The sequence below is a fragment of the Ovis aries genome, chromosome 2 (genome assembly GCF_016772045.2).
Source record: "Ovis aries strain OAR_USU_Benz2616 breed Rambouillet chromosome 2, ARS-UI_Ramb_v3.0, whole genome shotgun sequence".
In the NCBI taxonomy this organism is placed as follows: Eukaryota; Metazoa; Chordata; class Mammalia; order Artiodactyla; family Bovidae; genus Ovis; species Ovis aries.
The window spans coordinates 131,916,462-131,943,273 of record NC_056055.1 but is presented as its reverse complement, the minus strand read 5'-3'; the positions used below and the strand labels follow the sequence as shown (position 1 = coordinate 131,943,273).

The following is a 26,812-nucleotide window of genomic DNA, read 5'->3' as shown; positions in this document are numbered from 1 at the left end:
GGTCCACTGTGCGACTGCATTTGGTTGCCTTCTTGTATGTTTTGCTTTCCCAAGTTAGAAGGGCACCCCTTTTTTAGGGCCATCGTTCTTTCTCATTTGTCTTCAGAGCTCCTTAGGTGTCCACCCTGTGGTTGCTTCACACTTCCCTGCTTTGCAACTCTGTGTTTTTCTAATATTATCAAGGAAAGAAGTGTTTCCAAAAAGCGACACCCCCGTTAATTATGAACTCCCCTTCTAATTTTAAGCCTCCTCTTTTTTTGGAATAGAAATCTCTCTAGAATGTTTTCTATACTTCAAGTAAAAAAAATTGCACATGTAGGACCTCCCCACCGCCCCCCCTCCCCGCCCTGCAACAACGAACAATAGAGTCCAATAAAATGACAATAGTAACTCTAGACTGAGTGTACGGTTTAATTTTTTTTTAATTTTTTGGCTGTGCTGGATCATCGATGCTGCGAAGGCTTTTCTCTAGTTGTGGGGTGCAGGCTTCGCATCACAGTGGCTTCTCTTGTTGAATAACAAGGGCTCTAGGAAAGAGGGCTTAAGTAGCTGTGTGCATGGGCTTAGTTGGCGCAGGGGTGTGTGGAGTCTTCCTGGACCAGAGATTGAACCTGTGTGTCCTGCATTGGCAGGCAGATTCTTAATCACTGGACCACTAGGGAAGTCCTCTCTACAAGTGTACATTCTGGTTCTCCTCTTTAATACAGAAGACGTTGGCTGTGGGGCTGCATGAACTGCTCCTTTACCAAATAACCCTAGAAATCTTCTACTTTGACTTCTGACTGCCTCCACTCCTCCCCAGATCTTTGCTTTCTCCTTCCATTGAGTCAGCTTTCTGATACCTGTGCGTGCTGCCCTTCCAGGATGTCAGTCTATCTTCTGACATATGGGAAATACTGAAGTAATTTTTTTTCAGCCACATCTTTGAAATAGTAAGTAGGGAATGTTTTTTACCCCCTATTTTTCCGAAGTTGTTTTTCTTTAGCTCAGGGGTTCATTTTACAGATGGAGCAAGATAGTTAAGATGGCATGAAGTCTTTCCCGGTGCTAGTTAGATCTGGATATTAGACTTTGTTTTTAGATAATGGAAGGGTTTATAGTTGCTGTGAATATTGGCAATGAGTTACCATTCTCACCTTCTCTAATCTTAATAGGATGGTTAATTTCTTTAACAAAATATTTGTGCTTAGAAATCAGAAACAGTCCCTGCTCTCCTATAACTGACATGATAATGGAGACAGTCAGTGAAAGTACATTGCTGTTTTAAATGGCACTAAGAACTATAAGGACAATAAAAGTGACCAGTGGGGCAAGAGCATTTGGTGGTGGTGGTGGTGGTGGTGGGTGCATTAGTTTCCTAGGGCTGCCGTAACAAAGTACCATGAGTTGGCTGCCTTAAAACAATAGAGGTACTTTTTCTCAGTGCTGGAGGCTTAAAGTCCAGAATCAAGATGGCTCCTTCCTTGCCTCTTCCACCTTCTGGCAGCCCCAGGAATTCCTTGGTTTGTGTTAGTAAGCATTCCTTGCTTACTAAGTATAACCAGTCTCTGCCTCCTTCTTTACATGGCCTTCTTTGTGTCTGTTTCTGTGTGTCTCTCCTTTATATAAGGACACCCGTCATAATTGATTGAGTCACCCTACACTAGTAAGACCTCATCTTAATTAACTACCTCTCTACAACCCTTTTAACAATTAAGGTCATGTTCTTAGGTGTTGAGGGGTTAGGACTTGAGTGTATGTCTTTTGGGGAGACGATTCAGCCCTGAACAGTGGCATCCTTGGGTGGACTGACCAAGCAAAGCCTTGCTAGGTGGTAACATCTGAGCTAGGCCTGAATGATGGGAAGGGTCAGACTGTGGAAAAGTCTAGGGCAGATCCTTTCCTGGTAGAGGGAACAGCAAGTGCAAGGACCTGGGAGTGAGCCTGTTGGAGGGGAAGGCATGTACATTAGGTTTTACACTCCCAAAGGAGCAAAAAATGTCTGGTTTGGGGAGGTTACTTTTAAGACAAAGGAATTTTGCTTTTGAGCACTTTTGGATATTTTTACTTTTGGTCAGGCAAAGACTTAAGACAGTTTTTCTTAAAAAAAAAAATTAACTGCTGAGAAATCAGGCCTTCCAGCAGTAGCTAATCACATATTAAGAATTTTGTTGATTAGAAGTTCACTTTGCATTTTAATAATATAATTCTCTATTACAATATTTGAGTTTATTAACCTAAGAGCTTTAAGTATTGCAACATCTGAGAATTAAGCAGACTTTGTGATAGTGGAGATTATCTTCTAGTGGTAGAAAATTAATTAAGACTAAATATTCTCTAAAAACCTGACATCATAAATTAAATTGTCATTTTCAGCAAGATTGTAACATTATTGTGGCTGTCCAATTGATACCTATGCTAAGTAGCATTAGTGTGATTATTGGTACATATTTATGAAAATTCTTAGTTTTTGTTGAACTTAAAAATAGATACAGAATCTAGAGAAATCTATATGGAAATGTAAATTTCCCAGTACACTCAAGAAAATTCCACATGGGTTGATAATACCATTAAGCATTCAAAAGTAGGATAAAGTAACTTAAAATATTGTAATATTTAATGCAGAGCTGACATTATGAAGTATGCATCAGTTCATTGTATATGTGTATTTTTAGCCAGAACTTGGGCTTCCCTGGTGGCTCAGATGGTAAAGAATCCACCTGCAAAGCAGGAGACCTGGGTTCAATCCCTAGGTTGGGAAGATCCCCTGGAGAAGGGAATAGCAACCCCCTCCAGTATTCTTGCCTGGAAAATCCCCTGAACAGAGGAGCCTGGTGGGATGCAATCCATGGGGTTGCAAAGAGTCAGACATGACTAAGCGACTAAAGACTTACTCTTCACTTGGTGTAGTTAATACAGATACATTTGTTTATATAACAGGAAAAGTATATTACTTATGGATAACAAGTTTCTATAAAAAGTTCTAAATGAGTTTTAAAATGCTTATGTAAAATTAGATTTTTACGGTGAATGACTATTTAGATAAAGTTCCGGATTACAAGTCTAGACTGGAGTGAAGACCACCTGGGTTTAAATCCCGACTTTTTTGTGCAGCTGTGTGACTTTGAATAAATCATGCAATTTTGAATAAATCGTGTGATTTTGAAAAAATCATTTAACCCTTCTCTGCCCTAGTTAACTCACTTGTAGAAGGGGAAATATAAAAATAATACCTAACTCAAAGCATTGTTGAGAGGATACAATGAATGTATATACATTTCCTAGAAAGGGCACATATAAGTGCTGTGTAAGTGTTAGCTGTTATTATTTTTAGCATATTAATTGAAAATTAGATATATTAATATTCATTAATTAGAAAACTCATTGTAAAAAATGTAGATACGGCCAGTATCTCTTATGCCTTCTTACACATCAAAAGTTAATTTGAGAGAGATAAGAAAATTGTCAACAGAATCTGCAAGGCTCTGTTAAACTGTTAATAATGTTAAAAGTATTTTATATGCTTACTCATTTAGTTACTTATAGCAATGACTATGTTCAAGAGACTTTGTTAGGTCTTAAGGGAGAAGGAAAGATGATTAAGCTGTTGATCCTGCTTTCAAGAACCTGCCTATCCAATGGGGAAGATAAGACATAATTTAGTATGACATGAAATGTAATGAGGTAAGTGTCATGCCAAGAATGTGATTTTGTACTATGAGTATCTCTGGAGGCTGGGAAGCTTCTGAGGAGGTATTGTGGATAAGAGGAGCCTGGACAAAAAATGTAGGAATGATGACATCATTAAGGGATGGGAAGAATAGGAAAAATCTGACGTAGAGAAGGAGTAGTTTGATAAGTAGGCAGAAGACCAAGACTCGTGTCCCTGTCAAGAGAGCAAAGAATTTCTAGGAAGAGAAATGGGGTGTCACAAATACTATAGAAACTTTATTTAAGGAGAGTGAAAATTGAAGGAAAATCATGAAAAGCATTTCCTCCTCATCTTACTTGGGGCCAGAGAGACTTTGTTGGGGATTCATTGGATTTTCTTGACAAAATAGTATTAAATAGAATTTCTAGGACATGACATATAACTGAAAAAACATCACATAAGTTAAGGTATAGTCTGTTTGATATGATTCAAACATTGTGAAATTTCTGGGAGGTTCTAATTTCTAACTCCTTAAAGAATACTTTTAAGACTACCTACCATTCATTTAGCATTTTTGGGGGGGAGTGGTCTGCCGTACATTGTCTGAAACATTCAAGATAGTCATCCTCTCATTTAAAGCCTTTCAGCTGCTTTTGCAGCAGGTATTATTACTTCCATTTTACAGATATGTAAGCCATGGTCCAAAGAGGAGGTGACCAGCTCACAGTCCTTCCATCTGTGATAAGCGACCAACCTGGAATCAAACCCAGCCTGCCTGGCCCCAAAGCCTGAACTCGTCACCAGTTTTAGCTAAAAATTGTTTAGTAATCTCAAGGCATTTTGATGGAGAGTTAAGGCCAACACTTACTGGTGAGCAGCCACATTGGCCTCCTTGCTGTTCTTTAAGTAAAGCCGGGCTATTCCCAGCTGAGGGCCTGCGCACTCTCTCTTTTCTTCCTTTAGAACTCTTTCCACCTCTTTGCCTGACGGGCTCCTCCTCGCCTTTCAGCTCTAATGGCAGAGGTGCCTTCCCCAGCATTCTGGTGAAAGACGTCCGTCACCCGTGGTGCATCCTAGTCTGAGAACAGCTCCCTTCTGAGTGTTTACCTGCTATTGTTTGCCTCGTAATATTCAGTGTCTAGCTTAGGTGCGGCTCTATTTCCAGGCCCCAGATCATATTTCAGTAAATATTTGTGGATTGAATGAATGCATAATATCTATCTCAAAGCTACAGGGTTTTAAATTGGGGAGATTTTTTTGGTTTATGGAGATGTTAGAAGTATCAATTAATGTCAGTGATTATTTCTTTTCTATTTAACTACGTGCCTTCTTTCAATAACTTTGAATTGAAAACTGGGTAATATTTTAAAGAAAAGTCCTAAACAGTTTTTATGTGTTGAAAGTGATACAACCTCATTGTAGGACAACTTGCAAACTCAGAAAAGTATATTGTAAAGTCAATACATTTTACCTGAAGGTAAATTTTAAAATTCAGGTATATTCCTTTAGTTCTTTACAAATTGCTTTCTTTCGTCAGCAGTGTATCGTGAGTGTTTCTTGTGTTATTCAGTATTCTCCTAAACTTCATTTTAAAAATAGAATTTCATTTTTAGGGCAGGTTTAGGTTCAGGGCAAAATTGAGCACAGAGATTTCTTGTGCACCCCGTTTCTCCAAATAAGCCAAGCTCCCGCCATCAACACCCCCCTCCTGCCACCAGAATGGTGCATTTGTTGCAGTAAACATACCTATATTGATTGACACATCGTCATCACCCAGAGTCCATAATTTACATTGTGGTTCGCCCTTGGTGTTGTACATTCCACCGGTTTTGATAAATAGATAATAACGTGTATGCACCATTATAGTATTGTATAGAGTACTTTTTCTGCCTTAAAAATCATCTGTGCTCTGCCTATTCATCCCTCCCTCCCCCCAACCCCTGGCAACCACTAATCTTTTTACAGTTCCCCCTAGCTAAATTTAATTTTTAATACATGCAGAATATTCCATTTTATGCACATGCCATACTTAATACTAGCTAGGCAGTGAGGTATTATAAATAACTTGATGAATGGCCTTGTGTAGAGATCTTTGTGTACAACTCCAGTTATTTCCTAGAGTGGCTAGATTAAGGGAAATAAGCCTTTTAAGGCATTTGTTACATAGCCCCCGACAGTCTAGCCCTTCAGATTGTTTTTAAAAACCATTTTTTGCTAAGAATGTATGGGAAGGCTTAACAAAAAAATTGTCTAAGCATGGTGAAAATGTAGACACAGTAATAATAGCTGATATATATGCAGTTTATGTGTGACAGGTGTTGTTTTAAGCACTTTATTTAATTAACTCATTTTGTATTCACAGTAAGTGCTATTACGAGTACTAATATTAGCTCCATTTTAGAGCTGAGAAAAATGAGGTGCAGAAGGTTAAGAAATTTGCCCAAGTTATTTCCTTAATTGTAATATAGGGATACTATTGAGGCTATGGTTTCTCCAGTGGTCATGTATGGATATGAGAGTTGGACTATGAAGAAAGTTGAGCGCTGAAGAATTGATGCTCTTGAACTGTGGTATTGGAGAAGATTCTTGAGAGTCCCTTGGACTGCAAGGAGATCCAACCAGTCCATCCTAAAAGAGACCAGTCATGGGTGTTGATTGGAAGGACTGATGTTGAAGCTGAAACTCCAATACTTTGGCCATCTGATCGAAGAGCTGACTCATTTGAAAAGACCCTGATGCTGTGAAAGATTGAGGGCAGGAGGAGAAGGGACGACAGAGGATGAGATGGTTGGATGACATCACCGACTCGATGGACATGGGTTTGGGTGGACTCGGGGAGTTGGTGATGGACAGGGAGGCCTGGTGTGCTGCGATTCATGGGGTTGCAGAGAGTCAGACACGACTGAGCAACTGAACTGAACAGAACTGAACTGATTGAGACCTAAGTTTTAAGTTGTTGTGTTGAGTGTCCTGTGCTCTTCTGGCCCGTAGAAAAACTAACCGATTGTCACCAGTAGTGTTAGGGAATCATCCCTGTTATAGAAGTGATGATCAAAGACATGACAACTAAAATGATCATAGAGAATATATTAGCTCTTGGTATTTCAATAAATACTCAAACAGAAAGTTTCTTTCAAATTCAACTTTGTCTGAATAACTCAACATTTACTACATCATTGGTGTTTGTGCTGTGTGTGACTACTATTGAGTGACAGCTTATGAATTTTTTATTATTTGCTGAGAGGAAATTGGCAGTTGCATATGTATATTGGATGCTTTGGGTTTTTAACACTGGTTTGGTTGTCTTCAGTGTATAAATACTATCTAGCACATAGGAAAATATGACTAAAATTAGTAATCCTGATTGATGATTAAAAGAAGCAGTGACATAAAACCCAGTTTCCTAAACTCAAAGGGAAGCTTCCACGTGTCAGTATGTAAAGGCAGCATTTCAGTTTTTGACTTTACTATGGAAAGGCTGGGCTGGAAGAATCACCAGCTGGAATCAAGATTGCTAGGAGAAATATCAATAACCTGATATGCAGCGGACACCACCCTAAATGAAGAGGAACTAAAAAGCCTTTTGATGAAGAGGCTTTTGAAAGAGAAAAGCGAAAAAAAACTGACTTAAAACTCAATTCCAAGAACTAAGATCATGGAATCTAGTCCTATCACTTCATGGCAAATAAATGGGGGAAAAAATGGAAACAGTGACAGACTCTATTTTCTTGGGCTCCAAAATCACTGTGGACAGTGACTATGAAATTAAAAGAGGCTTGCTCTTTTAAGTTATGACAAACCTAGACAGCATATTAAAAAGTAGAGACATCATTTTGCCAACAAAGGTCTGTGTAGTCAAAGCTATGGTTTCTCCAGTAGTCATGTATGGATGTGAGAGATGGACCATAAAGAAGGCTGAGCATGGAAAAATTGATACTTTCAAACTGTGGTGCTGGAGAAGACTTTTAGAGTCTCTTGGACAGCAAGGAGATCAAACCAGTCAATCCTAAAGGAAGTCAGTCCTTGAATATTCATTGTAAGGACTGATGCTGAAGCTGAAGCTCCAATACTTTGGCCCCCTGATGTGAAGAGCCAACTCACTGGAGAAGAGCTGACTCATTGGAGAAGACCCTGATGCTGGGAGAGATTGAGGACATGGGAGAAGGCAACAACAGAGGATGAGATGGTTGGATGGCATCATTAACTCAGTGAACATGAGTTTGAGCAAACTCCTGGAAGTCTGTGGAGGACAGGGAAGTGTGGTATGCTGCAGTCCATGGGGTCACGAAGAGCTGGACACAACTGAGCGACTAAACAGCAAGGGAAATTCTGCTTTCAGTTCAGTTCAGTTCAGTTGCTTAGTTGTGTCTGACTCTTTGTGACCCCAAGGACTGCAGCACGCCAGGCCTCCCTGTCCATCACCAACTCCCAGAGTTCACCCAAACTCATGTCCATTGAGTCGGTGATGCCATCCAGCCATCTCATCCTCTGTCGTCCCCTTCTCCTCCTGCCCCCAGTCCCTCCCAGCATCAGGGTCTTTTCCAGTGAGTTAACTCTTCACATGAGGTGGCCAAAGTATTGGAGTTTCAGCTTCAGCATCAGTCCTTCCAATGAACACCCAGGACTGATCTCCTTTAGGATGGACTGGTTGGATCTCCTTGCAGTCCAAGGGACTCTCAACAGTCTTCTCCAACACCACAGTTCAAAAGCATCAATTCTTCGGTACTCAGCTTTCTTCACAGTCCAGCTCTCACATCCATACGTGACCGCTGGAAAAACCATAGCCTTGACTAGTTGAATCAACATTCTTTTCCCTCCTCTTTGCTGTTTCCCCAAGCCCCAGCCATTACCCCTTCCACACACCTAATCTCTCTGTTAATTTGTTCCTGAGGATGCTTATATATTTGTTGCTAAGTTTTTCTGGGTCTTTTTAGAGGACAAACTGATTTTACTGCCAAGATTTGGGGCTCCATCCTATCGTTTCCTGGCTTGCAGAGATATTGAGTCTTTAACCTTTAGTCTTTGAGTGACTTGTCACATGTCATGGTGGGCCTTGGTGGTACTGATAACTCTTAGGGTTGTTTTTTATTTTCACTTGTTAAATCTCCTAAATTAATGCTATTCAAGGGCCTTTCATAGAACTGAAAAGCTCAATCTAGTATTCCTTTTAACTCCCACGTCACATTGTCTTGTACATAGCGGGCATTCAGTAAGTTGTTGAATATGTAATTTTTTGCTAATTGATTCATATAAAATTACACTGTACATTGTTTGCTATTATACCTGCTCATTGTAAGTTTATTTAGTTTGTATTTATACTCACGTATTTCAAAGCACTGAAGAAAAAATCTGTAGTTTTTCCTTTAAACTTTAAGAGCAAACACATATTCGGATAGAGTACTGCTGTACTTCTGTTATTAAATGTCTATTATGGGTTAGCTAACTTGCAATTATTTGTTTCACTATTTAAGAAGTATTTTTAAAAAATACCTTGAGAAGAATGCCCAGTTATCCTTTATGAGCAGGATAATGTGAAATAACATAATGTGAAATAACAGTTTAGAGATTACATTTTTCAAAGCCAGGAATAAAGTAAACAAAAGCTAAAATGCATTTCCCTAAGTTGGAGATACTAGTGCTTTTTAGTTGATTCTGTTTGGTTTTAAACACGCCATTTAACATTTCTCTTCATAGCAATAGCTTATGAGTTAAATAACAAGCAAAGTTCTTTCCTTCAGACACTTTAACAACTACCCACAAATCATAAGATAACTTTCTTCATTTCTCTTCTGTGGCATAGGTGTGATGACTGTACTAAAACAGGAAATTAGTAATCTCTTTTTGAGGATGGTGGTAGAAAGTTATCCCTGACAAATTAACTCATATGTCTGCTCCCAGGTTTTAGTTTAAATATGTAACTCAGGTGATAATATTGCGTTGAAAAGTGCTTCGGAACCAATTGGTCCAAAATACTTTCTTCTTACTGAGATTGAGAGCTCTGTTGAATGAGTGACTGGGGAGTTGAGAGTGTTAGAAAGAGAGAAGTTGAAGGCATAGCCTGTGATTAACCAGATCAGGTAAGGAGGGGGTCAGAGATGAAGGTTGATGGGATGGGGAGAAAAAAATGTTGCAGAAGCCTTAAGGTTTCTATGGTTTGACAATGGCTGTGATGGCCTTAAGGAAATAAGGGAGCATGTACTTAGTCTTGGATGAGGACAATGAAAGTGATGTTGGCGAAGGAAGGTCCCCAGAATTTTACCTGATCTTCTAATGAATCCTGACTCTCTGGTAACCATTCCAGGTAGATCACGGACCTGAGAAAGGTGAAACAGAAATGTTCTAGAAAAAGTGAGCGAAGATTTTTAAAAATAAAACATAAAGAGTGTTCATCATCAAGGGGTAATGTATTAAAGTTCTTTTCATTGAAAACTCTGGCAGAGAACAAAAGAGCAGGTAACAGAGTAGAGGATATTTCCAGTACATACATCAAAATCCTTTTTTGGTCAATTTTACTTGGACGAATGAGAAGTTACATGTCATCATTTATTGAAACACTAAAATGTTGTATTCTTTCTATCAGAAATTCATTAACAAGCACCATGGCTTTGTATATTTCCAGAATTGCTTGTCTAATCCTCTTAAGGGCATTATACCACTAAACAGCACAGCTAAGTGTTTGCTCAGTCTTAATTAGAACGATCATTTGTCACACTTTAGAAGCATTTGGCTCTTGGCTATAGAAGTATCAAGGCTGGGCAAAGAAGTATTAATTCTGCCATCTTTTAAGGTTACATTTCAAACTGTTAAAGTTGGTCACAATTGAGTCAGCTTATAATGTTCAACTATACAAGCCTATTCAATATGCTGGTTAATCAGATTATGCATCTAATTTTTCCACAATATAATATGTGAAAGTCAGGCGATTAGGCTTTCTCTTATTGACCTTTTTAAGGAAATCAGCATCTATTTTTTGTCCTACATAAGAATTAAAGTTAGTAGTTCAGTCCTGTCCTACTCTTTGCAATCCCGTGAACTGTAGCCCACCATGCTCTTCCATCCATGGAATTCTTCAGGCAAGAGTACTAGAGTGGGTTGCCATTTCCTTCTCCAGGGGATCTTCCTGACCAGGAAGATTGAACACAGGTCTCCTGCATTGCAGGCAGATTCTTTACCCTTCCCACCAGGGAAGCCCATAGTGTTTCCCAATAGGTAGAGGATTGAGGATTCTTGTATTTTTATATAGGTTAAAAAGTTATTGCACATTTTGTCAACACAAAGGAATGTAAGAACTCACAGACTGTGTAATATTCAGTGGTCAGAGATTACCAAGTAAGATGTTGCAAGGAGACCAGGTCCAAAGCTGCCTGTGAAAATCAGTGTCACGGCTTGACCGTTTTATGGTAGACCAAAGAGACACAAAGTCAGAGCGTAAAACCGTGAGACCACAGTAGTACAGCCTATATACTTAGTGATGTTGTTATTTCTCCTCTGTTTTCAAGGTGAGGAAAGAGTTAGAAAATTTGATTCATGTTGAATCACTCTCAAAAGGATTTAATTTAGTTATCAAAGGCTTTAGTACCTCTTTACCAACTCTGTCTTTTAGGAGTTGGGTTTTTAAAAGAGAATATGCTGTAACTCAGGGGTCCCCAGCCTACCTCTGGGATCTAATACCTGATGATCTGAGGTGGAGCTGATGTCATAATAATAAAAATAAAGTATACAATAAGTGTCACGCACTTGAATCGTTCTGAAACCATCCTCATCCCCCTACCCTTGGTCCGTGGAAAAACCGTCTTCCACAAAATTGGTCCCTGGTGCCAAAAAGGTTGGAGGACCACTGGTCTGACTGGTAGGCTCCTACATATACAGGTGGTGCTGAGTAGGTGCCTCTGTGTGGGAGTTATACTGAGGTGGTGTATTAGTTGCCTATGGCTGCTATAACAAATCACCACAAACTTCGCAGCTTGAAACAACACAAATTTATTCTCTCATAGTTCTGTAGAGCAGCAGTTCGGGCTGAAATCATGGGGTTGGTGGGACCAGTGCCCCTCTGGCAGCCCCAGGGGAGAAGCCATTGCTTATCTCCTCCAGCTTCCAGTCTGCCAGCGTTCTCTGATTTGGCTTGTGGCCTCATGCCTCCAAATCTGGTTTATCTCTGCATTGCTCTTTCTTCTGTGTCTGTCTTTTCTGCTTGTGTCCGAACTCTCTCTGCCCCTCTCTTGGAAGGTTACATCTAATTGCATTTAGGGCCCTTTTGGCACAGTGGTAAGGAATCCCCCTGCCAATGCAGGAGACACAAGAGACTCCGGTTTGATCGCTGGGTTGAGAAGATCCCTTAGAGAAGGGAAAGGAAGCTCACTCCAGTATTCTTGCCTGGAAAGTTCCAGGGACAGAGAAGCCTAGCAGGCTACAGTCCATGGGGTTGCAAAGAGTCAGACGTGAGTGAGTGACAGCACCCACACAGATAATCCAGGATAAGCATTTCCTCTTAAGATCCTTAACTTAATCATGTGTTTTTGTTTTTGTTTTTTTTTTTTTTTTGCCTTGTATATAAGTAAGATAAATAGTTTATAAGTATATAAGTAGTATATAAGTAGTTTCTCTTTGGCCATATAAGGTAACATTCACAAGTTCTGGGGATTAGGAAGTGAATGTATCTTCGGGTGGCCATTTTTCAGCCTACCACAGTTCGTTTTTCCAGCTGTGAGTACACCTGCCATCAGGAGATGCCTGCAGAGATACATTAGTGAACATCTGGATGTCATGAGTGTGCAGGGGAAGTCACCCATAAGAAACCCAGGTGTGGTGGGCTGGAGTTATAGCTCCTGGGTGTGTGGGGAGGGAGAGAGATGGAGGTGGAGTACGTATTTTGAAAGAATGTTGAGGAAAAATAACAAATGTTCAGAGACCTTTCTAAAGCTAAGTAGTAAATGGTTTGAGATAGTCATGGCTTTCAGCTAATATTGAGGATATTTTTTTTTCTTTCAGCTATTTGATGATTAACAAGTAATAGAATTGTGGAGATTGAGTTTGGAGACCTTGTATATATCAAAGTGATGACTAGCACAATGTTATTAGAAATGAAACATTGTCCAGTAGAATGCTTTCAGTATTATTGCTCATTGTTTGGTCTTATCCCTTTTTGTTTTTATCACACTCTTTAAAAAATGTTCAAGCACTTTAAAAAATTGTTCTAAGCACTTTTAACATGATTAATTAGCTTTACATTTATTGCACTTTATTGCTGTTTGTTTATCTACCTTTAAAAATTCATAATAACTGTAAGAGATGAATATGATCTCTTTACAGACTCATCTGTAAAGAAACTAAGACATTGAGAAGTTAAGTAACTTGCTCGTGGTCATGCAGTTAATAGTGTGTTACCAGGATTTGAACTCAGAGTTTATACTCTTGTTTGTCAGGGTTTGGCAGGCTTTTTATTTAGAGTAGAATGGTAATTACTTAAGGCTTTGCAGGCCATGAAGTCTGTTATAGCCACTCAGCTTTGCTGTTACCATAGTAAAACAGCCATAGATAATAATAACAGGTAAATGAAGGAATGTCGTGGTGTTCCAGTAAAATTTGATTCACAAAACTAGGCAGTGGTCAGACTTGGCCTGTGTGCCCCAGTTTTCAGTGTTTGCACTGTGCTGTACAAAGTTTTTTTGTTTGTTCATGGTTTTAATTTTGTATTTTCAAATAGCTTTAGACTTACAGAAAAGTTGTAAATGTACAACAAAGAATGCCTGGTCCACCTTCATCTGTTTCTCTAATGTCATCCTCTTATATAACTATAGCATGTCTATGAAAATAACCTTGGTATAATACTATTAACCAGACTCTAGATCTCTTTCCCTCTCCTTCCTCCCACCATTTTTTTTCCCTTCCAAAAGATTTAAGAGGTACAGTATGAAAAACTGTTAAAACTTTAAATGTTAGGATAGTCAAATCTGGTGCTAAAAGGATACAAATTTCTTAATTGTATCATATTGTATTTCTTAATTGTACTTTTAGTGAATCAGTCTGCTTTTTTTCACTGACAGCTGTATTACAGTCTCCCAGTGTCAGACTTTATTTTTTTGGGCTCCAAAATCACTGCAGATGGTGATTGCAGCCATGAAATTAAAAGACGCTTACTCCTTGGAAGGAAAGTTATGACCAACCGAGAGAGCATATTCAAAAGCAGAGACATTACTTTGCCGACTAAGGTCCGTCTAGTCAAGGCTATGGTTTTTCCAGTGGTCATGTATGGATGTGAGAGTTGGACTGTGAAGAAAGCTGGGCGCCAAAGAATTGATGCTTTTGAACTGTGGTGTTGGAGAAGACTCTTGAGAGTCCCTTGGACTGCAAGGAGATCCAACCAGTCCATTCTGAAGGAGATCAGTCCTGGGTATTCTTTGGAAGGAATGATGCTAAAGCTGAAACTCCAGTATTTTAGCCACCTCATGCGAAGAGTTAACTCATTGGAAGAGACTCTGATGCTGGGAGGGATTAGGGGCAGGAGGAGAAGGGGACGACAGAGGATTAGATGGCTGGATGGCATCACTAACTCGATGGATATGAGTTTGAATGAACTCCAGGAGTTGGTGATGGACAGGCCTGGCGTGCTGCGATTCCTGGGGTCGCAAAGAGTCAGACACGACTGAGTGACTGAACTGAACTGTACTTCTGGATTTGTCAGTTTCTCCTCCTAGTTCTATCAATTTTTTCTTTATTAATTTAAAAATGACTTTGTTAGGTGTATGTGTGCTTGTGAAGTCGCTTCAGTCATGTCTGACTCTTCGCAACCCCAGGGACTGTAACCCACCAGGCTCCTCTGTCCATGAAATTTTCCAGGCAGGAATACTGGAGTGGGTTGCCATTCTTTTTTCCAGGGGATCTTCCCCACCCAGGAATCAAACCCACAACTCCTACACTGTAAGGTGGGTTCTTTACCACTAGAGCCACCTTGGAAGCCCTGTTAGGTGTATACTATGTCTGATTGTGCTGTCTTTCTGGTGGATGACCCCTTTATCAGTATTAAATGCTTTAAAAATATCTGTTAATGATTTTGTCTTAAAGTCTGTATTGTGTGATATTACTCTAGCTAAGCCGTCTTCCTTAACCCAGGCTTTTACTTTCAGCCTTTCTTTATTTAAATTGTCTCTTGTAAAAGGCATAGTGTTAGTTTGGAAGTCTTTATGTATTTGTTTGAATGTTTAATCCCATTTACATTTAAGGTGATTAGTGATATATCTAGGATTAAATCAATTTCTATGTCCTTTTTCATTTTAAGACCTTCGGTTCAGTTCAGTTCAGTCGCTCAGTCATGTCCGACTCTTTGCGACCCCATGAATTGCAGCACGCCAGGCCTCCTGTCCATCACCAGCTCCTGGAGTTCACTCAAATTCACATCCATCAAGTCGGTGATGCCATCCAGCCATCTCATCCTCTGTCGTCCCTTCTCCTGCCCCCAATCCTTCCCAGCATCAGAGTCTTTTCCAATGAGTCAACTCTTCACATGAGGTGGCCAAAGTACTGGAGTTTCAGCTTCAGCATCATTCCCTCCAAAGAAATCCCAGGGCTGATCTCCTGTAGGATGGACTGGTTGGATCTCCTTGCAGTCCAAGGGACTCTCAAGAGTCTTCTCCAACACCACAGTTCAAAAGCATCAATTCTTCGGCACTCAGCTTTCTTCACAGTCCAGCTCTCACATCCATACATGACCGCTGGAAAAACCACAGCCTTGACTAGACGGACGTTTGTTGTTTAAGACCTTACATGTCTGTAAATATTTTTACATTATTCTCATTCTTCATTGATAGCTTGACTGGACATAAAATTCTAGGTTGGAAATAATTTTCCTTCAGAATATTTATGTCTTTATCCCCTAGCTTCCAGTGTCTGTTAAAAGGAGCAAAGTTATTCTAAAACTTCACCGTTTGAATCTGATTTCAAGTTTGCTTTTGGTCGAGTCGTTAATATTTTCTATTTTTAAATCCAGTTTTTTTCTGTGTATATGGTGAGCCAGTTCAGACTGGAAAATTCAGGTTCTTAAGATCTGAAACATCTTCTTTAGTTTTATTGATGATTTTCTCCTCTTTATTCATTTTTCTGGAATCTTTTTATTTGAGTAATAGACTTCTAGGATTCACGGCTTTTCTTTTCTCATATGTCTTCATTTTTAGTCTTTTTTGCCTGACTTTTTGAGAAATATCCTTAGCCTTATTTTACAGCCCTTCTTTTGATTTTTTCATGTCTGAATTTCCTTTTTCTTTTTTTTAAAGGATTTCTTATTTTATGGATACAGTGTCTTTTCTTACTCCTTTAAGGATATTAATGTTTTCTGTTCCCGGTACAATCTCTGTGTCCTGCATGATGTTTCTCTTCTGTTTGCTTATTTTAGTCTGTCCTTCATGTTAGAGCTGTTCCTTAGAAGTTTGGTGATCCTTGACTGTTTATTTACTTCTCTTTAAGAGTGAGTCACCAGGGACCTGACTGGGAAGCTCCCAGCACTCAAGGAGGCTTCTGAGCTGAGGGTTTTGCGGACAGAGCTAGTTTCATGAGGAAGCCCACTCTCACTGACACAGCAATATCTTTAGGTTTTTTTCAGTCGGTCAGGGAAGATTTCACAACGAGCAAGTTTCCTCTTGAAGGCTACAGATCTGGCTGCTGTTTTTCTTACCTACTAAGTGACTTAAAATGCTTTTTAAGACAATGCCTTTTATCTCTTTTGTCCGTATTATTGCTATGTATTCTGAAAAAAATAAGACTATATTAAAAATAAATGTTGTAGGTACATTAAAAGTTTTTTAAATCAACAAAGACTTTAAAATTCATCTTCCTCTGCAATTAGGACAGACTAGTACTTTACTAGTAGGTGATTCAACCAATTTGATGGCTACCTTTTGAATATTTGGCTTCCCTGATAGCTCAGTTGGTAAAGAATCCATCTGCAATGCAGAAGACCCCAGTTCGATTCCTGGATCGGGAAGATCCACTGGAGAAGGGATAGGCTACCCACTCTAGTATTTTTGGCTTCCCTTGTGGCTCAGCTGGTAAAGAATCTGCCTGCAATGTGAGAGACCTGGGTTTGATCCCTGGGTTGGGAAGAACCCCTGGAGAAGGGAAAGGCTACCCACTCCAGTATTCGGGCCTGGAGAATTCCATGGACTGTATAGCCCATGGAGTCTCAAAGAGTCGAACACAGCTGACCAACTTTCACTTTTGAATACTGTGCCTTGATAGTTTTTTTGGGTTTAGATATCAGTTTTGGAAGATTAATAAATATAGACACGATATGCCTTTTGTACACTGGATATATAAATGACCACTCTCTCCTGGGATGGAACAGAGGCTCAGACAAGGACTAGGGTGAAGATAGAACCAAGCCACCACGTCTAAATGGGGCATGACTACACGGATATAATGTCGGGTAAGTGTTGAATCACCTAGAAAATCCTGGGAAGGCCAGGCAGAGAACCTTTCTGTGTACAGATAGAGGAGTAGCTGCATGACTTTTGATCTGGTTTCGGAGACTTTGGATAACAGTCTGTCCTGAAGGGCCAGGGGCCTTCAGTCTTAAGATTAATACCCACCCTTGTCTAGGGCTCACTTCCCAGGTTGTCCCTGGCCCGCTTTTCCCCTCAGGGCTCCTGCTAGCACATGCTTCCAGCACCTGCGGCACACTTCTGACCACAGCCTCAGTCATTTGGGTAAGGAACCCCTAACCCTCCTGGATCCCTACAGCCCTGCTAGGGCTTGAGTCTTTGTCCTGCCCCCCCACCTCCACCCCCCACTTACTCTCTGCATCCTCACCTTTGGGCTTTGGTCTGTCAGTGGCAGCCACTGGCCCTGACTCCTGGCTCCCAACTCCTGTCCTGTCTTAACCCAACTGCCCACATTCCTGGCCTGGAGCCAGAGGAGTCCTTTTCCCGCTGCTTTGGGAAAGTGGCATCTTTGTCCGTTCTGGGAGTGCTGCTGAGGAAAGATACATCTTTGGAACACTAAGTTATTTATGCCTGATGCATTTTCTTCACAAAAGCATTGTTATAAATGGTGGTCAGAAGCTCTAGTTAAACTCTTGGGTTTAACGTATGGCCTGGGCTCCACCATTTATAACTTTTAGGGAAAAACATGTTTCTGGTTCACGTCATAGACTTGGCCCCAGTCCACTTGATAAGATGGGGGCTGCCTTGTAACAGCATGCAAAGGAGGAAAAATGTCATCGTCAAATATTCATTAAGTTCCCACTTGAGCACCATGCTGTGGTGACTGCTGGATCTGTGGGCCTCTGCTGGGCCTGTTTTTATAAGCCGTAATAAGGCTGCCTTACAAATTGCCCTCTGAACTTGAACGCACTGTAGAGCTTTCTCTGACATATCTTGTATTGTATTAATGGGGAGGATTAAGGCAAGAAGTGTTCCTAGTCTGAGAAAGTGCAATTTCAATTTAAATGTGTTTTGTCCTGGAGCCTAAGTTCTTTTGGTCACTGAGCCTGCACTAATTTGTGTGATTCTCTTGGGGGCCGGGGCACTCTTCTTACAGCTTTTTAAAATTAGTACTTCCTATTGGTTCCGTGTTTTCTTTCAAGTGAGGCACTCTTAGAATTATGTGGCATACAGTGATTTTCAAAAGATTAAAGCAATGTGTTCTAATGTGAGCCTTGTAACTAATTGCCTCAACTAATTATGCATAAAGGACCGAGTCAGTAGTGTTAATAAGAAGTGACTTCGGAAAGTACGATTTGACCCAAAGACTGAATAACTATTGCAAATAGCAATCAGTGAGGTGGTATTCATTGTAGAAAACACCTTAGCTGAAAATTATTCATGTCGGTTTAAATTGGGTTTTCCCTGAGTTGTTACCTCTATACTTGGTTACTAGTTCCTTTTCAGTGAAAAATGTGCGCCCTTTTGAATGTAAATCTTCTCAATTGCTCCTCTTCAGGCTCTTCTTCCATCCACTTAAAATATCTGCTCCCAGGGCAGTCTTAGTCTTAGGTCTTAGTCCTTCCCTATACTCCTTCCCTGTCTGACCTCATCAAGTTCTGATTACATGCTAGCAAGTTCCACACATATTTGTCTGGGCCGGGTATCTTCTGGATTCGAGGTGCATATATCCATGTGGAAAATCTTACAAGAATTGCAAACTTGTGTGTGCCCAGAACAGATCTTCTCTCCTAAATCTTCCCTCTCCCCACTCCCCTGACCCTGGCTTCTCAACCTGGGAAATGATCCATTGCAACCCCACATCCTGTTGATATCTTTCAGCCATCTCTCTCCATCCCCATCACCTTGCCCTTGTCCATGCCCTCATTGTCTTTTTCTTTGCAGTAGCGAAAATCTTGTAACTACTCTTCCCAAATCCAGTTTGCCTCCTTTCAAATTATGCACAGCTGCTAGGAAAATATTAAAGCGCAGATCTGATCAGGCCACGATCTGCTTTAAAGTGTGCAGTGATTGTTGTTGTTTGTTGTTTTAGTTGCTGAGTCATGTCCAACTCTTTTGCGACCCCCTGGACTGTAGCCCACCAAGCTCCTCTGTCCATGTGATTTCCCAGGCAAGAACACTGGAGTGGGATGCCTTGCCCTCCTCCAGGGGATCTTCCCGATCCAGGGATTGAACCCCCATCTCCTGTGTTGGCAGGCGGATTCTTTACCACTGAGCCACCTGGGAAGCCCGTGGCTGCAGCCTGTTGACCCTTCTAATCCCAGCTGCAGTGTCATTCCTCAGTGACATTTCCAAAAGTCCTCCCCAGTTGGTTAGAGTCCCCTACTAAATATGCCAAGAGCATCCTGTATTTCCTAGCATTCATCATAATTATAATTAAATGAGCATTTGTATAATTACTATTTTGATGCCCGATTCTCTTACTAGCCTGTAAACTCCCTGAGAGCAGGGACCGTGCCTGTCTGGCTCACCATTCACCATTCATTACAAATATTTGTCAAATGAATTTATAATGAATACGGTTGGACAGAAGCCACGGCATATGTTATGTGTATTTGTGGGAATATGGGGAATCTGATGTTCTAGGACTCAAATACTTCCCACTCCATCGTGAAGCAATACTGTGAAAGCTGATTGAGATCTTGTTAACTGTTCAGCTATTACATACGCTTTCCCCCTCTATTCTGGAAGTAGTCTGTCTGAATATCTGTCAGGGTTCTATCAGAGAAACAGAACAAGTAGGAGAGAACAGATTTATTGCAGGAATCAGCCTTCTCACGTGATTGAAGGGGCCAGCTAGGCAAGTACATCTGTAAGGCAAGAGGTCAGGAAAGGCAGGCTGGAATTCTTGGGTTTAGGGCATAAGAAGGCTGCTGTTCACGGGCAGAATTTCTTCTTCAGGGAAGCCCCAGCTCCAACCTTCAGGTCTTGTGAGTGACTGGAGCTGGGCCACCCAGATTATTTAGGATGATCCCCCATACTTAAAAGTCAGCTGATTATGGACTTCAATTGCACTTAAAAAATACCTTCGTAGTAATACCGAGATTGGATTGAATAACTGGAAACTGTAGCCTGAAGCCGACGTGGTACATCAAGCTGACTCTCAAAGAAAACTTTGATACAAAGCACCAGTTTAACACTATAACTAACTGAAAAAAAGAAACCCAAAGAGACCGAACTTGGCACTTCTGGGATAGAGAATGGTAATTAAATATTTATTCATTGGGCTTCTTACTATGTAATTAATACCTGTTTAAAGAAATTTTTACCTGTTCTGCTTATTCCAAATGACCTCATTACTCTGCTACCCAAAACAAGTTTGTTATTACGTGGTATGAATCAATAATAAAATTCTAGGAAAATTGGCTGTTTTGTGTCTAACAAGTGGGCAACTGTGTCTCAGTCTTCGGTACCTTTTTATTTATTAACACAGAAACTATTACTGAGTACAGAGCTGGGCAGTGGAGATACAAGAAGAGGCAGAATACTGCCCTGTATTTGGAGGCCTTCTTGAGACAAATAGGTAATCAAATAATTGGAGGCCTGGAATTCAGTGAGGTTGCAGCATGGAAGGCTAGGGAGACGTGGTTTGGTGCCATGCGCCAATCGTGGGGATCCTGCCTTATTCGACTGGATCCTCCCAGTTGAGGAGGAGCATGTTCATATTAGTTAGGAAGAGGCCTGTGGTGTGGAACATAAAGTGAGGGAAGGAGAGAATGTTAAGGGCAGGAGCCTGAACTAGAAGCTAGATTCTAGCACTAGCAGAGTTTTATCAGCTGAGGGAGGAGAGAGAAGATTTGAAGATGACTTTGTGGCTTATTGGTCAAAAGATGGGGTATCTGACAAGATTAGGTAGATGGAGGTAGATGGTACCAGAGGAGGAATGGATTTTTATTTCTGAGGTGGGTAAAAAGACAGACGTTAACCGTTGCCACTAACTGAGCATCTATGCTCAGTCTGGTGAGTTATACCCATTATCTCATGTCGTTTGAGATGCCAGTGTGACCTATAGCCAGTGTGAGATCACTAAGGAGTGTCCTGAACCAAGGGAGATATTTGAGGAAGATGCTTGGTGCCGAAAATTCTTTTTTATGGCCTGGTTTTTTTTTTCCTTTCCTTTTTTTTTAGTTTTTTATTTTTTTAATTTTAAAATATTTAATTCTTACATGCGTTCCCAAACATGAAAGGCTAGTATAGGTACTCCCTTTTGAAAGCTATCTGACAGTTGATTCTAAGAGGAGATCTGTTTATAATTAAAGATGAATGTCAAAACTAGGAGATTACTGGAAAAGAAAAAAAAAAAGCTAGGATTTGTGAATGATTTCTGTGTTGTCTTACCACTCCCAAAGCACACTGAAAAAGAAGAGGGTTTTTTTTGGCACTGAACCTACCTCTGGGTACACAAAATTGTATTCACTGAATCTGCTTTCCAAAGACACAAGCTCAAGGGGCTCTCACAGATCAGATCTGGAAAAACTGGAGCATTAAAATAAATAATGTAGTAATGTATTACAAAGCATGAACTGAAATCAGATTTAATGAATCTGTGTTGATCAGTAAATGAATGGGAATGGGGGAAAATAAGTTCTTACAGGAGAATGCCCACCAAAAAATGTAGTAGGGTAGAAAGTAGGAAAGCCATCATTTGGCAAACATCACAATGATGATTGATAAAGCCAGGATTTGTCTGTGTGTGGGTTGAGGTTTGATGAAGAGTGGATACTGGCATAGTCTCAGTATTTTCCACAAAATACTCAGTAATTACGAAGAGGGGAATGGAGACTTGATGGTGAAGTCTGGCAGACACAAACTTACGCAGGTGATCACGGTTAGCACCATCGATGATGGGATGATCTGACATCCTTTGTCTCCTGATGTGATGTGCTGAGAACAGCATAGCATCATTTTAGGGGGTTTCTTGCTAGGAATACAAAGCCCGAATCCATGTTCACCTTGAATCCTCACAGTATTTTGGAGCAGATGTTTTTATCCTCATATTACAGAATGGAAACTTGAAGTACAGAAGTTGAACAATTTACCCAAAATCAAAAATGGTAAGTGGAAAAGCCCAGTTTCAAAATCCCAGGTAAATTTATAAACTGTGGTGCTTTAGTCCTACTGTAAAGCCCGTGGGGGTTGTTAGTTCCATGACGGTTGGGTTCTGCAGATTGTACCTTACAGTCCAAGGGTGACATTTAGAGCAGTATCAATAAAGAGCTACAGATAGTGAATCTTATGTTGCTTATAACACTAGTAGTGAGGGGAGGGAAAGCTGAATTTTATGTCAGCATCTGAATGGCTGGTTCTTAGCGAGTAATTATTTATGATCAGCGCGTGTTGCTGCTGGAAGCCGTCTCATCAGACCCCTTTCCAGCAAGAGTTTCCTGAAACAGGAACTGATTATGCACTATTAAATCTGAGACCCATTTCATATTCAGAGGTTCCAGTGGTAAACCTCATATGTCAGGAGCAATTAGTGACCTTGTGACATGTCATCTTCAATATGCTGAACTGTGGTCAATAAATCCTAGCAGGATGGATGGAATTAAATAACTACCTCCACCATCACCCTAGTGCATCTGAGCAATGCCTTTTCAAGGCCGAAAATGCAGGACATTCTCCTAACTAGTGTCACGAAGATTCAAAAAATGTGAGAATATAGTTAATTCTGAAAGTTTTCAGATTTTGAATGCTTAGGAAAGGGGACAGAGATGTTGGGCAGAGGATGAAGTCAGTATGGTCTGCAAGCAGATCATGGGGGCACTGCTCCGATGCACCTTCAACGGAATGATCACTGTGTGCTGAGGAAATCTGGGAATACAGATAATCAGAAGCCAGAATGTGACAACAGGCTTGGCCAGGACTTAAGAACTAAGTTCTGTTGTGCTAATTGACTATTTCAGGTTAATGGGAAGTGTGTAAGTTGGAAAATGAGTCAACTTCTAACTGGAATTTGATATCTGTTTATAAAATATGTTTCATATTCTTATTTTATAGAGAACAATGAAACAATGAAACCATATTTTTAGAAGTAAGACGTGATGTCACAGAAGCATCGTCAGCTGACTTGCATACACAGCCAGACTGTCTCTTGTAGTTCTGCTTCTGTTGCTGACATCAGGATTATCTCCTGAAATGGGATTTTCCTGTCGATTTTGGATTTTTTGCATGTTGCCTAGACACTCCATGGGAAAATGCAGTTACAGGAAGTTGCTAGCGTGCAGCTGAGCAATGAAAGCATCTGAAAAGATTGCCCTTGTGGGATCACTGAGCTGTGTCCATTAAGCCAGGTTCTTGCCCCCAGAATGCTGGTTCTGTTATGGGCTTAGCTCAGAGGTAATTGACTCTTGAGCCCACTAAGGCAACTCAAGGACTCCCTGTGGTAAAGAAGCTCTTTGTCTTCCCTGCATTCTGGGGCTTGGCTGTTTCAACTAGACTATTCACATCGACTGTAAATTCTAACCACCACAAAACAAGCCTCTGGAAGTCCCACTTGTGCACAGCCAAGAGATTGCCACTTATCAAACGCCTAAAAATCAAGAGAAAAAAGAAAAGAGGAAATATAAACCTGAACAAAGATGAAGATAAAGAACTTGAGCAGCATTGGTGAAATTTAGGTGAGGCTGGGTTATTGCCAGCTATTTTAGGGTTGGGTAGAAGCATCACTCAAAAATACCTAATAAGCACATCTAATAAGCTTATTATAAGCATATTAGGTGCTACTTGAAGGAACTGCATTGTAAAGTGAATACATAACCTCTTAATAAGTGAGTCTGTCATTGTTGAATGAACCTGGCAGAAAGCACCCTGCGTGGGTAGATGAGGCTGTGAGCATGCTGTTTTGGCAAAGTAAATTCTAAGACTATGTAGTCCTAAACCTATTTGTTGGTTATGCACAGACGTGTGTGTTTGTGTTGTGAAATTTTCACCAGGTAATATACTTCTAAACAGTCCCACAATGACAATAGCTGATATTTAGTTTAAGGATAAAAGTGAACACCGTTCATCAGTCAAGTGCAATGTATTCTTACAGAGATGTGGGTTGGGTTTTCAAAGGAGTGGCTGTGATTAGTGAATGATGCTCACAGGATAATTGATGCAGTCAACCAGCCATGTTTTGCGGGGTAGAAGGGAGCTGGTTTCACAACTGGGGATACAAGCTTGAGATACTTTTACTTGGCAGAACAGGTAAAAATGAATGATTTTGCTTTCCTGGGCTCAGACCTGTATTGCCCAATGACCTCCCACAGGCACAGTGTTTAGACTGTCCTCACTAGAGTAGACCACCATGGGGCCCTGTGTGTGAAAAATCCTCTTATTAGATCCCGCTCTCAGACCCCATGTTCTCTGTAGGTGTTGGCTTTTTGTTTGTTGGTTTTTTTTTTTCTATGGTGTACATTGAATTGCCGGGGAAAGAGCAAGATATCTGCTGAGGAAATCACCCTCTTGGAGCCTATAACAAGAGAAGGTTTGTAGCATGTTCCCCACGAGGTTCTGATTCTGTGATTATGTCAGCGAGCAACCCTAAGCTGCAGCTTTCTCAGATACTATCTTGACTTCTAGGAATTGATGCTGGTGATGTCATTTTAATCTCTTGTCCATCCATCTACCTAAAATCCATAGATGTCTAAGGATCTTCTATATTCTAATTTGTAGAGACTCACAGATTACAAAGAGATTTAATAATCTTGGCCTAAAGCAAGTTTGCTAAAAAAAAAAAAAATCTTGATATGCATGTAAGGTAATTACAATTCATTTTAACATTTTAAAACTAAATGTTATGGGAGGTGGTATTTTTCATGCCAGAAAAATAATTAAGATAGACTCTCCCCCAAGAAATAAGAATCACTCATAATCCCACTGTCCAAACTTGGTGTTAAATACTCAGATAACATTTGGTGTTTAAATACCCATATTTTCTTCCCTAGGATTTATATTCCTATATTATTTATTTATTTACAAAAATAGACACATGGTACTTTGTAAACCCTTTCCTTACCCCTTGCTCCAACCAGAGAAAATATCTGAACTGCTGTTCCATATTGCTGACTATATTTACATCACTTAGAATGGCTGTGAAGATTTGCTGGATGTAGGTTGTGTCCTGATTTTTTGCTATAATAAGCAATCCCATGATGAACATCTTTGTATACATGATTGGGCACTTGCTTGATTATATACCGAAGATAAACTCTTAAATACAGAATTTATTAGATCAAAGCGGAACCTGCATTGAAGGCTTAGGAGACTTATTACTAGATAACTTTCCTAAACGTTTTTTCTGCTTCATTAGTAATCTGTCACGTGAAAGGTGATTTCTTATTGTTTTAAATTGCATCTTTGTTTTTCAAGCTGAGCATTTCTCTGCATTGTATTGGCCATTTGAATTTGTAGTCAATTGACTAGTTTGCTTTATCCATTTTCTATAGGAGTATTCCTGTTTTTGGCTTATTATTTTGTGAGAGCACTTCATGTATTAGGGACATTGGATTTCTTCTCTGCATTCGCTCCACTCGATTGGAATTTTGATTGTGATTTAGTCAAATGTAACATTAATTTGGTGGATATGAGCATGTTTTTCAATGTTGTGTCTTGGTATTTGAGAATGATGTTTTCAATACTTCTTATCTCAGGAAATTATAAAAAGTAAAAGGCACAGAGTTACTTTTTCCAGACCCTTCCATTTATAGCCTTGCCTCGGGGTAGAACTGTTCCTAAATCATTTGAGAAAACCCGAGTAGCTAAAGTGTTTTCACCAGCTAAGTGATCGGATTCCATCTGGTTGGTTTTTTAAGTGTTCATTTTGATGATTCTAGCACACTCACCTATTGTCCCTTCTCTAAGCTATATCTTTGGCTCTCTGAAATAGTCTTTCTCGTGGGTCCTCATGGCTTTGGGAGTCTGACAGTTTTATGATTATGCAAATGTTATTGAGATCATCTTGATGGATGCTCCCTGAGCCCTTGGCTGACGGCACAGAGACTGCGCCTTTAACTGTCACGGGGTTGGCTAGTATGACCTTCACATCAGGCTGTGTAAAACACTCTTGCCAGGCATCCTAGGACAATTTGGAGCCGTTGCCTGGGCAACCTCACTTGCTTCTAATCGAATGCCCCAAGTCCCAGTGGGAATGCTACCACTGAAGGGAGGAAGTGAGCGGAAGTATTAATGCATTTGTCTGTTTTAGGACATTCTACTAATGTTGGGGGAAGTGAGGTTATGCCATGATCTCACATGAACTCAGGAGAGGGAGAGAACGAAGAAAAGAAAAGAGAACTGAGAGAGCAGGGACAGAAAAAGACGGTCGAAGAAGAAGGACGCATAGAAGTCAGTGACAGAAATCAAGGTAATAAATATGAGCAAATGGTTCATGCATAAGAAAACAGTATAGCTCAGATTGAGCAGAAAGGAATTCAGAATGAAGACCAGAAAGTTACTCTTAGGGGAAAAAATACATGGTCCATAAATGAATATCTGGGGAGAAAAAAGAATAGTGGAGACTTCTGGGAAGTATACAATAAAAATGTTGTTTCACTGAAACAGACTTGCCTATATGATGTATTTGGTCAGCTCTGCTTTAGGAACTCATATTGTTTTCTTTCCAGTACTCTCCATTGTACCTTGAATAAATCATGAGTGATTTTTCTGGAATCCAAATGATGCCACTCGGAATGATAGGGCACGATTTTACTCACTGCTTTCATGGATCAGAACCATCACAGACTGGAAACTAGTTTAGTTAAAGCAGGTT

General features: G+C 40.2%; 1 protein-coding gene across 17 annotated transcripts in view; it reads left to right on the top strand.

Moving 5' to 3' along the window:
- The window catches only part of OSBPL6 (oxysterol binding protein like 6), a 225,010-nt gene that overhangs the window by 10,949 nt on the left and 187,249 nt on the right, over positions 1-26,812 (top strand). For 3 of the 17 annotated variants that reach the window (XM_060409688.1, XM_060409698.1, XM_060409687.1), the window contains exon 1: positions 17,900-26,407. The exons of the other annotated variants lie outside the window; for them this stretch is intronic. The gene's annotated coding sequence lies outside the window, so the exon portion shown is untranslated. Of the gene's footprint in view, positions 1-17,899; positions 26,408-26,812 lie in introns of those variants that run through there. 17 annotated transcript variants of the gene reach the window in all.